Below are 14,193 nucleotides of genomic sequence, written 5' to 3'. Positions count from 1 at the left end.
AAACATAGCTATTTAATTCAGAATACATTGTCATTATATCTTATAAAAAGACAGTTAGATGTAGCAATCTAATTGCTCTAAAAATAAAGCATATTTAAATGAGACAAATTTATTCTTCACATTTGGACTGTGCAAGAGTCTTAAAAATGATGAGCGAATACCAGACACTGAAACTATCCAAAATTATTGTATTCTCAAATTAAGCTTATATCAATTCTTAGGACATACTTGGCTGGTTCTTGTCAGCTCCGTCATCCTCTCTTGTGCTCACCTGTGAACAACCGACCCTTTCTCAGACAAAGTAGATATATTCCTCTATATCCTGCAATGATACATTCATGAGATCATGGAACTGCTCTATAGAAACTTGTGCTAACTTCAATACATCATCTAATGATTTTTAAGAACAAATAAGTACTAATAAGACATAATGACAGACTTTCTCAGATTTATGCTACAACTCTGCACTTGTAGAGGAAGAATGACTTTATCCTCAATTTATTTCTTGCCTTCTGGGGACAAATATTCCAACCTACCTCCTCTATTCCCCTCCTCCTGACAGCTCCTGTTCAGTTCTTATTTTAGACTATGATGAATTGATGCCATAGTTGCAATTCTGTGTAGACATGTCACTTCTGAATGTGACAATTAGGAATAATCCAGGAATATGATTTGTATTATTATTCAAATTGGAACTATTCACTTTATTTTTGACTGCTTTCTGCCATATTACCTTTAATGAATAATCAATATTCTTTTGAAGTAACATAAGCAAGCCACCTTAATTAATAATTTTCCTGGACTTTGTCAAGAAAAGTTAAAACAGTTCTGGTAAATCACCAGTTATTGTAATCAATAACAGCTTGAGCAGAATAAACTGCAACCACAATATTTTTTTCTGATGTTACCTAAGATTCAGATATATTTTACTTTTATATCATAATGCAGCAATATTTCCATGTCTCATTACTGGACTGATTATGGCAACATTTTTCCTTATAATACCATTTTAATTCCTGTCAAAACAGATAATTCCATTGTGCTGGGGTGCCTCATTTCCTTTTTGTTTGATGATGGAAAGGGGTGATGTAGACAGGATAACAGGAAATAGATGGTAAACCACTGATGTATCTGCAAGGGAGAGAGGATGTATAAGTCGCCTCCTCCCAGCTTCATGCTCTTTCATACATTTGGCTCCCCCACAATATAGGGTCTTTGGGTCTTTTCTGGACTTCACTAATTGCCTCTCCCTGGCAGAAGGAAGGACCTGTTTTTCCACACCACTGGGCAGCCTTCTTTGCAGCTGCCTGAACCCAATGTTACAGTCAGGTGATCCAGCTTCAAAAGGTGCCGTTTTGCAAGTGGCAGGTATGCAATTTGCACTTGCTCCATAAGTGTCTTTTTCCTTGACAGTCTGAAATTGGAAGCCCAGGATCAGGTGAAAACAGCCCCTAAAGAAAAGAGGGAGTGAGCCTGGGACTCCTGATGCATAGAATGACAAGAAAACCCTTTTCCCTGTGTCCTCAGCCCATATAGGAATGGTGAGGAAGAAATGGGGCAGAAAGCAACATGTTTGGGGACCAGTTGTAGAGTGACAGGGTTTGATGTGAGTCCAGCAGCTTGTGGAAATACTTAAGGAAGGAATCATTACCTGTTCTGTAATGTGCAGGTCTATTACTGTTTCTTCTCACAACAGTTAAATTAACAAAGATATGTCTTAAACTCATGCCTTGAATCTTAGTTTCTTCCTGTGCATCTAGGACAATGAGGCATCTTGTGGAGCAATAAATCCTTGTCTGACTTGCCCCATGGGCTGAAATTTAAATTTAGAAATACTGCTTGTCAAAAATAGCTTGTCTGCAAAACAAGTGTTTATTACACTTAGTTATATTCAAACAATAAAGCAAGGGTGGAATGACGAACAATGTTTCCTTATTCTTGTAGTGAATATTCTCTGGTTCCTCTAAACCAGCCTGCTCCCAGACTCTGAGCCAACAGCAACTGGAGTGTATGGACCATCTTCACTGGAAGCTATTTTTCTGGGCTCTTGGAATGATGCTACCTAACTCCTGTGGGTATAAATGTAAATTATGCAATAGCAGCCACTGAGAAATCAAGCCAAGGCTGAAATACTACCTAAAGGTAGCAGAAATAAAGACACATCTGACACCTAGTTTATTCTGACAAATTCTGGGAAAATATTAGTAAGCACTTTCATAGACACTAGTTTGAGGCAGCACTATCTCTTGGCACTTACACTGCTAGAAATAGAAAGGAATAGTTTAATCCTAGGAATGACAACCTGTTTGTTTGTGGTGAGACTGAATTTTTAGCAACAAAGTTTAAAACAAACTCCTGTCTCTCATGCTTGCCACGAAGTTTGTGAATCTGCTGAACATTCTCTTTGCTAAGTACAACTCAGACATATATATTAGACAATATCCATCTACAGTGTTCTGTATGGGCTACTCAACTGTTCAGTTATTCTGACTTGCTATGTCTAAATTCTCTTGGTGGGAAAAACAAGAAACAAAAAAACCTAAAACCCAAACCCAAAACCAACAAACTTCCAAAGGTGGTGTTAAGATGTCCTTTAATCCTTATTTAGATGACTTTTGTTGTGCTCAGTGAATTTCTCACAATTTGTATTCTCTAATAAGATGTTTTAAAGTATTTTCCCATGTATTTTATTTTGCTTGGAAATGAGCATCTTAAATCCCTGAAGCCCAGGTCTCATCAAAATAATACTTATCCACTGTTGTTGGCTGGTGAATGACAATACTGAACATATTGTTCATAGAAGGTGGTCACACTTTGCTCTCCTTATTAGCTTCAGTTTTATCTTTTTAATTTCCTGTATGTGCAACAAAAGGTAGAGGATTTGGTGACCACTGATATAAAGGATTGAATCCTCAGTGGCTGTTGGAGATGCTGCAGTTAGGGAAACTTCTGCAGAGCAGTCAGTCATTCTCACTGACAGAGCTAATATTTTATTTTCTTTTTTAAGATACAGCTGTGTGGTCTACAGCATGGGTGTTGCTGAAACTCAGGTACAAATAACTTTACTAACTTTCACCTGGTTTGATCAGTAATGGTGAAAGTATAGTTATCAAACCCTATATTTATCCTGCAGGGCTTTGCAGACTGTGTTCAACTTTGTTCTGCCATAACTGTTATGGTGATGTTACTATTTCTATCCAAAACTCCTAGCTCAAGAACCACGCAAGATATGGTTACACTTTGGACTGCCATACACATATTTGTAATTAAAATTATCAGTAAAGAAGTTAATAAAAATGCTTATGCTTTTTTTTTTTTTTACTTCAAAGTGCTAATATGTGATGTCACTTGTTTACTTAGCTACACCTGGCAAAGTCATTCTGTAGTCATTTCATTCATTTATGACTTGCTGTAGAGAAAACAGAAACTAAAGATGATAATAAAGAAAGCCACATCTGTTGGGACTCATTCAAAACAAATTCATTTTACAGACAGTTAATTATTAATTTCAAACAAACTTTGGCAAAACTAAATATATCTGTTTATAAGAAAAATCAAATTAGAGGATGACAAATGAATAAACCAGATTTTGGTCAGGAAGGCCAACAAAGTAGTTTACCTAACCTACAATGTGAAACAAACATATGTCTATATTCTTATTTGATAGTCTACAATACATATAATATAGCTATAATTTAACCATTCCCATGCTATCCTTATTGCAAGTATGATCTTGTATATTTTTGCAGCAATTTTCAGTCCAGTCTTTCTGGACTTGGACTGGTTCATAGTGACATACTAATGATTTTTGTATTTATAGCAAAGAGCTAAAATAGAACACAGAAAAATTGTGATGGATTATCCTAGTATAATGGTAAAATATGAATTCCTGATTGAAAATGCAGCTGCAGAAAAAGAAAAGAAAGAAAAAAGAGAAAAAAAAAAGAAAAAAGAAAGAAGAAAGTTGAAAGAAGAAAGACGAGAGAGGAAAAAAGAAAACATGAAAAACAATAAAGAAAAAAGGAAAAGGAAGAGGAAAAGGAAAAGGAAAAGGGAGAGGGAAAGGGAAAGGGAAAGGGAAAAGAAGGAAAGGGAAAGGGAAAGGGAAAGGGAAAGGGAAAGGGAAAGGGAAAGGGAAAGGGAAAGGGAAAGGGAAAGAAAAAAAAGGAAAAGGAAAAGGACAAATTAAAGTGAATAAAAAGCCCAAAGGCTAAAGAAGAAGAAAAAGCAAGAGAAAAAGGAAGAGAAAACAATAGAAAAAGAAAATGAAAGCAAGGAAAAGGAAAAAGCAAATTGAAAAAAAGAATGTAACAAATAAATGCTTTAACTGTAAAGTGAAGATCCATGTAAATTGGCTTTTAAAATTATTTGCCCAAAATCTGATTTATTTATTTTTTTTAAACACAATGCTTTAAAATTAACTATAAGAAATATATCTGTATTAATACATCTGTGTTAACCGAGCGCTGGATCTTGGCCTCTCCTCAGCCACTTAAGTAGAACAAAACTTCTTCCTCAGTTACTTAGCTAGAACAAACCTTCATATCCATTTCACGGAGACATGGACAAGAGACAATAAAATATGCTGGGAAGGCAGTAGCTTGATCATGATCCAGTATTGCTGCTTAGTTGCTGGCCACGCTGGAGATTGCAATAGGGGAAATAGTACTTATCAGGACTTCACAGGACCAGTAACTGTCAGATCCTCCTAAGATCTGTTACTGTTGGGATGTTTCTTCATACAGTCAAACACAATTAGGCATTGTACAATCCTAAAGCTAAACAATTATAGTTCAGAAATAAATTCTGTGATTGGAAAACCTGAAAAGCTTTTCACTTTGACTATGTAAACCGTCTGAAATATTTACAACAAAGCAGATCTATTATAAACTGGGCATTCAGACAAGGGTATTACAAACACTTGTGAAGGTCTAGGCAAGCCTGGAAGGTATTTATCATTTTAAAATCAAAACTATATGGCCACATAATTTTGTATTGTTTTGTTTCAGAACTAAGTGGAGCTTTCTAATTGTTACTGAACTTGATTAAACCCAGCAAACTCAAGGACATAAGTTGAATTTGAATGCTTTTGAAAAGAACTATTTCCAATAATTTTGAAACTAATCCATCTTTAAAAGGTTGCACAGAAAGAGCTATACCTTCAATTGCATTAAATACAGCAAGTACAAAATGTGCCTAATCTCTTCCTTGAAGACACACCTTTAATTGACTACATGTTCTTCCACTTCTTCCTTGGAGAAATATAAATACTATCCTAGTCAAATAATCACCTGGATGTCTTATTCTGTTCCTACAGTGATACTTCACATACCATAACATAGATTTATACAATACTTTATTTGACGGCAGTTTTGCCAGTCTAAGACAGTTATCACTCTATTTACGACCTAAACACAGGAACTGATATCTAATGTATTTACTTTCACTGTACATAACAATATTTATAATGTATACAAAATACATTTATAATGTATTTTTAATGTATATATAACATATACAAAGAAGAGTTTTGTAATTCTAAGCAATTTGTCTCAATAAAATACAGTTAAATCTACTTTCACAGATAAAATACAACTGGAAAACACAGTTAATTTGATCATTTAGACCAAAGTATTTACAATTTTTATTCTATCAGATATTTCCTTTTGGGGAAGATAGAAAGTAAAATAGAAGCATACAATAGATCTTTCCATCCATAGTTATTAATAAAAACTCCGGTTTATTACTGTTTGGTTCAATATTATTCTTGATAAACCTTTCTTCACATGGCACTCTTTCTACAAATCTAACATGTTGAAGTAATATGTTTCTTGTTTTTTCCTAGTTATCTTTTGGGGATAACTTAAATTTTATATTTTCAGATTGCCCATTAATTTGAGGGGGTTTTCCCATGTTTCCTTCTTTTTAATTTTTTTTTGGGGGGGGCACTGAATCAGTTTATTACGACAATATCTCACTGAACTGCCCACAAAAAAATTTTGTTTTACTAATTTCAAATTTAATCAAATTCAATTTAATTTAAGCTTTATCCATGTCAGAGCAGCTCAGTGTTTCCTTCCAATGAACACTGATGACATTAATTTCATCCTCCTTAGTTCTGCTAATTAATTTAGCAAATTCTCTGAATTTTTCAGTCCTTCTTGCCTTGAATATTGCACCTCAGCTATGACTTTTACTATCTCATAATTTCAATTTCTTGCATATACATACCTAATTACACATAGTCTTGTCCCTATTACTGTTCAGTTGGTGCCCTTATATCTTTTCACATTGAAAATTAGTGATTTATCACCACACTCCATGTGTCTTAATATTTCTAGTGCATAGCTACAGTTTATCTCTCCTTTTTGTGAAAATTACCTAGAAACATATCCGTGAGTGATTACTGCAAAAGAATTTAAAGCACCTTAACACATTGTAGCTACTTAGTCTAATTATCTACTGTATTTTTTATTTCCTCAAATGACCTCATTGGAAAGAAATAGTTTTCCTTTGCAGTTTTTATACATCTCTTGGTGTTCTGTAAACTTTCTTCTGAAGAATAATTTCTCCTCAGCAATTACCTCATTATGAAGCAAAACTTGTCAGTAAGTTATTCATCTTAGTGCAATTTTTCAGAGGTTCATGCAATGAAGGGGAATTCTCACCTTCCAACACAGCACTTGATCAGAGCATTTTGAGAGCATAGCAAGGCTCAGGACTTTCAGATGGGTATCAAGGAGTCCTGATGACTTATTGCAATAACTCATTGCACGTTGTTTTAACAATATCATTCATTATATCACGTTTCTGTTAATGTGTAATAGCAAAGTCACTCGCTATAAATTTCATGTCCTAAAGAGAGTACGTAGCATAAAAATATCCAAGAATGTAGTGAAGTAGTACCAAAAGATGTGTGAGGTCAAGGCTTTCCATACGGTACAGTAGCTTGCAGAGTTAAATTAAAGGAACACTTGAGTGAATGATGTAATGAAGATAAAACTGACAAAGGTACCTACATTCATCTTTGAGTTTGGCATTGTTGTTGACTTCTGGCTTTGCATGTTTTAATGCTGGTGTAGAAGACTTTGCTAAGACAATTCTTTCTTGTATTGGTCCAAAATGAAAACAAACACCAATTTAGAATTTAGAATAGAATAGACTATTTCAGTTGGAAGGGACCTACAAGGATCATCTAGTCCAACTGCCTGACCAATTCAGGGCTAAGCAAAAGTTAAAGCATGTTGTTAAGGGCATTGCCCCAATGCCTTTTAAACACTGACAGTCCTGGGGCATCGACCACCTCTCTAGGAAGCCTATTCCAGTGTTTGAGACCAAAAGACTACTCTGGCTTTGTAAAAGACATTGCTAGCAATTAGTTATGGGAAAGAAAGGGTGGGAGGGGGAAGCTAATGAGAATCCTGTTAGCGCACAATGCAAACAGTATGTCAGAAGGTCAAAAAATTACATACTTCCAAAATGACAACAAGCAGTAAGGATGCTGAGGGAGAAGTAGTGTCTTCAGATGGCAAGATTAAGGCTGATTTAACAGCTCATAGAAGACTCAACCATCAAACCACTGAAACTATAGAAATTAAACTACCATGTTCATCAAAATGTAAAGGCTGCAAACCAAAACCCAACTCAGAACTAATGAATCCTGGAAACTTAAAAGGCATTGAATGCCAGTAATGGGCAATTAATTTACCAGAGTTCAGCCATTCCCTGTTTCTATTTTTATTCCAAGAATATAAGGGACACATCAGGAATACTTGCTAGGAAGGAACTCTCAGGAGTTAATATGACCAGATAAAAAAGGTGTCTGAAAACTGTTATCTGGAGGGATTCTTAGTCAGGGGACAGTCACGCTACACAGCAGCTCTGACAACACTTGCGTGGGAGCCTGGGGTACACAGACCATTCCTGACATTCACGATGTAAAGTAAGGCAGGAAAGATTCAGAGTCAGCCTGTTCTCATCATCCCTGAAGCATTAGCGTATTTAATAAAACAATTGTAACTATAGCGTTCCCATATTATCTCCTCATCTCTGCCAAAGCCTCACTCTAAATACTTGCAAAAATTTGCTCAAGGATTTATTAACAGATCATCACCTTTTTGCTGAAAGTTGACATGAAAAAATAATATTGTTGCTTAACAGTGTCCTCACATCCCTTGAGCGTGCTGTCCTATACACCACTCCATTATCTCTTAGGCCTCCTATAGAATACTAAAATATTTTTAAAGTATCTCTGGGTATTTTCTCTGGATTTTTATTTTACTCACTTTCCATAGCTTCATATTCTACCTGCTGTAACTTAGATTTCTTCTCACTTACTCCTGTATCTTTTCCCTTCTGTTCCTCACCAGTCAACCTTCTGGAAACATTTGTTTAATTTGTTTCATTTCTTCTTCAATATCACATTATAAATTGCTGTATTGTCCTAGCTTTAAGTGTACAGGAGCATTTTAGAATTTTGAATTAGGTATTAATTGTTAGTAACATTCTTCACAAAGGTAATCCGTTTGTCATTGAGTCTTTCTTTCTCAAAGATATAAGCTAAGTCATAACCATTTGTAAAATCTTTGTGATGTATTAGCCTCCGGTTGTTGAAAGTCTCAAACTGTTCCCTTTGCTACCTAGTTACAATATATTGTCTACTGCCTGACTTAACACAGAATTTTTCACTAAGTAGGTTAGCAAAACTGGTGAATGAGAAATTTTGTTCATGAATCTATGTCGCAAGATACTGTTCAAATAATTGATCTTGTTGATCATTTTCATGCCACTCACCTACAGAAAGAAAAATTTGTAAACATGTTGGGGGGCAAATAAACGAACAAGTTCAGGAAGGCACCAGGAGAGGAAAAATGAAAACATTTGGTCACAGCTAAACACAAGATCCTGCTACAGGAAGGAATAGTGGGTAGCTGGAACATCTTCCATGGAAGTGTCTTCATGGTCCACATTGACTGCATGGGGATGGGCAAACAGGACCTCACAGCCCAGTGTGACTTCCAAGAAAAGCCCTGCAAGCTTTCTTAATAGGGACTCAGGGCCCCATTGGAAGATCAAGTTTTACAATATTCCTCTATGAAATTCAGCTGGTCCTAAAAGAGGAACTGAAAATCTGGCTCCCCAAACACACAAATTTTCATTTATACTCATCTCTCTGCTCTGTATTTTTATTGTTCACTGATGGTGACTAAGAAACAGTAATCCCATCTGGATATAATAAGAAATTACTTGAACCTTTCCTCAAGTTCAAGGTTTTCGGTTGTTTTTGTCTATTTTCATGAACTACAAGGTTTTGGCAGGGATTGTGTTAGAAATACCACAAAATATGCTGGTTCCCACAGTATTGCCAGCCTAATTTTCAAGCCAAATAGGTTTGGCTAACTTCAAATAAATTTTGCATGACTGTTCTAATTTGCAGATGGGTATGATGAATGAAGAAGCACTGCTTAAACTTCTCAGGTTCACCCATCCTATGTAGCTTTTATTGCAGTTTGTTTCTTGATATAGTAAGATACTAGAAAAGATGGTAAGACAAGTAAAGCTGATGTGAGAGATGGATAGTATTTACCCATTTGAACCTGACTTTGCAAATGATATGGAGATAGATGCCTTGGATTAAGCAGTCCAGCATGAATATATAGGGGGAATAATAACTTTTCCATGCTGTAGCTCTCTTGCAGACACACAGGAATAAATAAATGATAAGTGTGATTATGTTGCATGCACCATGTGTGGGCAACTGGGGATAGGATGATAAACTACAGTCTTGGCTTTCCCCTAACATATTAGTATTATGACACCATGCTCAACAACAAAAGCTATATGCTTTTTCCTCCATATTAAGATGGAATGAGGACTTAAATCATACTGCTTTTGTAAAATGCGCTTGGGATGACAAGGTTTTTCTTGCTTGGTGCAATAGATTTGTTGCCAAAGCAAACTTCAGTTTGCAGATGCAGAGACTAGGAAGTAATCAGTGGGTGCTTGCACGCACTTAGCATTCTGCCTACATGAGCAAAGGCCTCTAGTGCAACTGGGAGAGGAAGACCTGGCCAGATACTTGCAATCAGCTGCCATGGTTGACGCTTCCAACCTACCAAAACAATCACTTTTCCAAACCACACCCTGAGTCAGTGCATATGGACTTACTTTGCAAATTCTGGTTACAGGGAGGTTTATGCACAAGGGTATGCAAGAGGAATATCCAAAGAGCTATGAAAGCTGCCAGGTGGGGACAAATAACTGGAGCACATGTGGAGCCCTGAATCTCAAGGAAGGAGATCTGTTCCCCACTGTGTGGCTGCAGAACAGCAGTTGAGATGATTCATGCCCTTCAAGTGACCGCTATAGAATCTTTAAATTCTAAAACTGCATCTGCACCACACTGACCAAAACGTCCCTTCTGTCTGGGCTTTGAACCATTCTGCATGTTCCTGTAACACCAGCCTCAGATACCACTGTTTCCACCTCCAGGTTAGCCATGCTAGTCATTGTACTAAGTGAATTTGAGGTGATCCAATTCCCATCATATTTTCAGCCCAGGCACTCTCTTCCTTTACTACCACTCGGAGCTTTCCAAATTATAGATAGGAAAGAATGACAGGGTGCATTTGCTATACTGTGAAAAATGCTCGTTGTGGTTCTGTTATATTTTAGTGTGTTTACATCAGTCATAAGAAAATTGGAAAAATAAAACAAAAATGAATTTACAGTCAAATGATAAACCAATTTAATTATTAACAAAAAAGGAGAATGCCTAAATATAAGCAAGCAAACAAAAAACATAAAACTTTTAATGTGGTTCTGTGGTTCAGAGAGGAGATGGGGAGTTGTTCTTGGCACTGTTGTGGGTTTTTTTGAGAACTTGGTTGGGAAACTTATATCTCAACTATGCATTTAAGTCACAGCACATTGTAGAGGATGCAGAGGAGAGTAATTTCTTCAGCTTCAGTCCTGGATTAAAGCAACCACATATGCTGGGTTTATGAGGTCAATTCCAGTTTTTTCTCATATCTCAGTGTCCCAGGAATGCCTGAAAACATCTTGTTTTTCATTTCATCAGTGAAAACATTTGGATTTTGCTAAAAACCAAACCATTTACTTAAGATCTATTGTTACTTTGAGAATTTTCTTTGGCCAAGATTATCCAAAAATGGCAAGTGAATTCAGGCACTAGTTTTTATAGGGTCTTTTTTCTTCTTTTCCAGAGCACAGATCTCAAGTGGGAAAGCAAAGATCATGAGCCAGTTTTTAAGATCTTAGAATTGTTTTCACCAAGTGCAATCATCTCTGAGGAATAAATATGCAAGGCAGTCAACACCTCTTGGTCTGGAGAAAAAAAAAAAAGAATGTACATGGATTCTCTTAAATCTGTGGTTTGGTTTGGTTTTGGTTTTGGTTTTTTCCTCACAAAATGAATGCAGGAGTGATGGACTTATTCATTGCATCCTGAAAAACTCATTGCCATTATTTTGACTGCTATTTATTTTTTATTGCAGCAGTGTCTAGAGGCCCTAATCAGGAATCAGCATGGGATATAACAGGTGGCTACTAACAGATGGGGAAAATACAAAGTAACAGCAAGACAATTAGAGTGGCCCCTAACTATTCAGGAAACCACTCAGAATAAGTTAAGCATGTGCTCAAGGCTAAAATGGTTTAAAGAAAACGGGAATTAATAGAAAGTTAAGAATGTGCCAATGTGATTTCCTGATCTGCCTACAGTAAGGATTGGCCTCACTTCCTTCTCCTTGTGAGTGTCTGTACAACACACATAAGTTAACCTGAGTGCTTACACATTTGCACACTTTATTGTGGTTTAACCAGTAACAGCACTTTGGCTGAGCCATGGGGACTGCCTCTTTGCAGAGTTTTTGCCTGGAGCAAAGGCAGGACTTGGTGTAAAGTTTTTTTTCTGAACTAAAATTATTCTAATTATTTCATAGTTGTTGTTGGCTGACAGAGCAAACACATAGGTTACCAAGGCTACTTAATGCATAGCAATTTGGTAAACAACAGAAACTTAGTAATTAATTTTGAACTCTTAGTTCAAATGAATTCAGAAAAGATTGGCTCAATATTCTTGTATGCATGTTCATTGCTTTAGTTTTAACTCGTAAACATCAGCTGTTAACTTGCTTATCTCACCCTAGTCATCTTATTCTGCTTTTTCTCATCCTACTCTGAGCCTCTTCTACCTAAACCACTCCTTGCAACCTATTATCAATGTCAGTTGCTTTTTTTTTTCTCTGCTTGATGAGTGGTTTTGGTGATCTTCAGCCTGTCCCTCTCAGCAGATCACAGGATTGACTCTACTAGAAGAAAAACCTTACATAAAGTGAAGAAAGCAAGCAGGATGGATAAAACTGAAATAGACCAGGGAGTATACCTCATCAAGAGATCTGCTTCTGGAGAAGGGAAAGGAAGACTTTCCAAGGGGACACAGTGAAAGCAGAAAGTTTATTTAAATTGCTTTAAAAATTATTACCAGGGATAAATATTGTCAGCTAAGATAAAAGTCTGTTTTAATCATTGACTTTCACTAAAAGTAAGCTTCCAATTCCAGTAAAGACACAGCAATATGCAACGCCCATTTTCCAAGGTATTCTGAAATTTGACAAATGTATTTTGAAATCCTGATGTGAGACATTTTAGAGAAAACCTGAGCATTAATTCAAGGTCTTTGGGTCAGATCTAGAGTTTCTATGGGAGTTCATCTATATGAAAATGACTAGAAGCTCAAGCACATGGCAAGATACTTTTAATTATTATTGCTTTATTTTGTTTACAGAGACTCATTTGGCTTGTCATTTCCCCGCTCCCAAACTACTTAACTACTTGGAAGTCTTAAATCATGTTATATAGTGTTTTTCTCTATTAAAAAAGGAGTAGTGGTAGGGAGGTGGTATGTTCCATTATATTTACAACTGTATTTTGGACGTCAGTCACAGCACCAAATGTCAAACTGTGGAAGATATTTTTGCAGCAGCATCTGGTTCTTCACAGATCTCCAGATGCTGCTATATTGGTGGTTTTGGAGTTGTTTCTGGGTCAGTTATTTTGGGACATGAATTGTCTGACTGTTTTGTCCTCTCAGAAACTGTTTTCTTTTGATTTAAGATATAATACTTGAGATTTGGACATACAATTCCATGTAGAATTGTTTTGTACTATAAAAAGAACCTAGGAAGGTAGCACAAAGCAATGTAGTATACATAACCCATGCAGAAAGCTTTTTATGCATTTTTTTTTAGAGATATGGCCTATTGCACTCCTGGAACATTTCAGAAAACAGGGATCTACAACTGTTAAAGAGCAGCAGCAAAGTGCTTAAACAGCAATGAGACTTAAACAGGAATTAGTGTAAAAGCCATTGTGGTCATGCTGCTGGCAAAAATAATGCTATTCTTAGTAATGGGAAAACAGATGATGCTTTAAAATCCAAACCACAAAAAACGTAAAATAAGGTGTTTGGACTCATCTATGGATTTGGTCCTCAGCAAGGGACTGTGGACAGTTGCATTTCTTAAGGCAGAGGGCAGGGCAGGAACCTCCAGAGCAGGACTCATGGCCAAGGGCAAGCACCGTTACCATAAATCTTTGGCACTTGAGCTGTGATGATGCCAATGCCAACATGATTTTTGGTGCACAGGATATCTAACACAATGATGCACTTATTTCTTTTTCAAAATACATTTCAGAAAGACCACATTCTGCTCACAATTTTCATTTCACAGCTCATCATTAAGGCTATAGAATGTGCCACACATGCTACAGAAAAGCTATCTGAGACTGTTTGAGAGAGTCTTTAAAAAGTATAGGGATTGTTTGATGTATCTTTCTGTCTGCAAACCACATCCTTTCATAAGAGTGAGGCCAATAGAAGAAGAATAAAAATGCTTTGTGACATAAAAGGTCTTCCAAATTACCCCAAACTAGATTTCTTGTCCTTAAAATACCCAATGTCTTGGACCTTTTTAGAAGTTAAATACAATCCTGGTTCACATAGGGAAGATTATCATCTGTTGTTTCCCACAGAAATTATATTTTTTCTGCTAGCATGCTGATGTTTTAGGTTTTTTTACTCTGAAGTAAGGATTTTGTGTATCCAAATGAACACACTTGTGTATGACTGTCTTTCAGCCATCAGCAACTATTGTACCATGGTAAAAATTG

Source organism: Gavia stellata, chromosome 5, assembly GCF_030936135.1.
Source record: "Gavia stellata isolate bGavSte3 chromosome 5, bGavSte3.hap2, whole genome shotgun sequence".
In the NCBI taxonomy this organism is placed as follows: Eukaryota; Metazoa; Chordata; class Aves; order Gaviiformes; family Gaviidae; genus Gavia; species Gavia stellata.
This window is presented reverse-complemented; position numbering follows the sequence as displayed.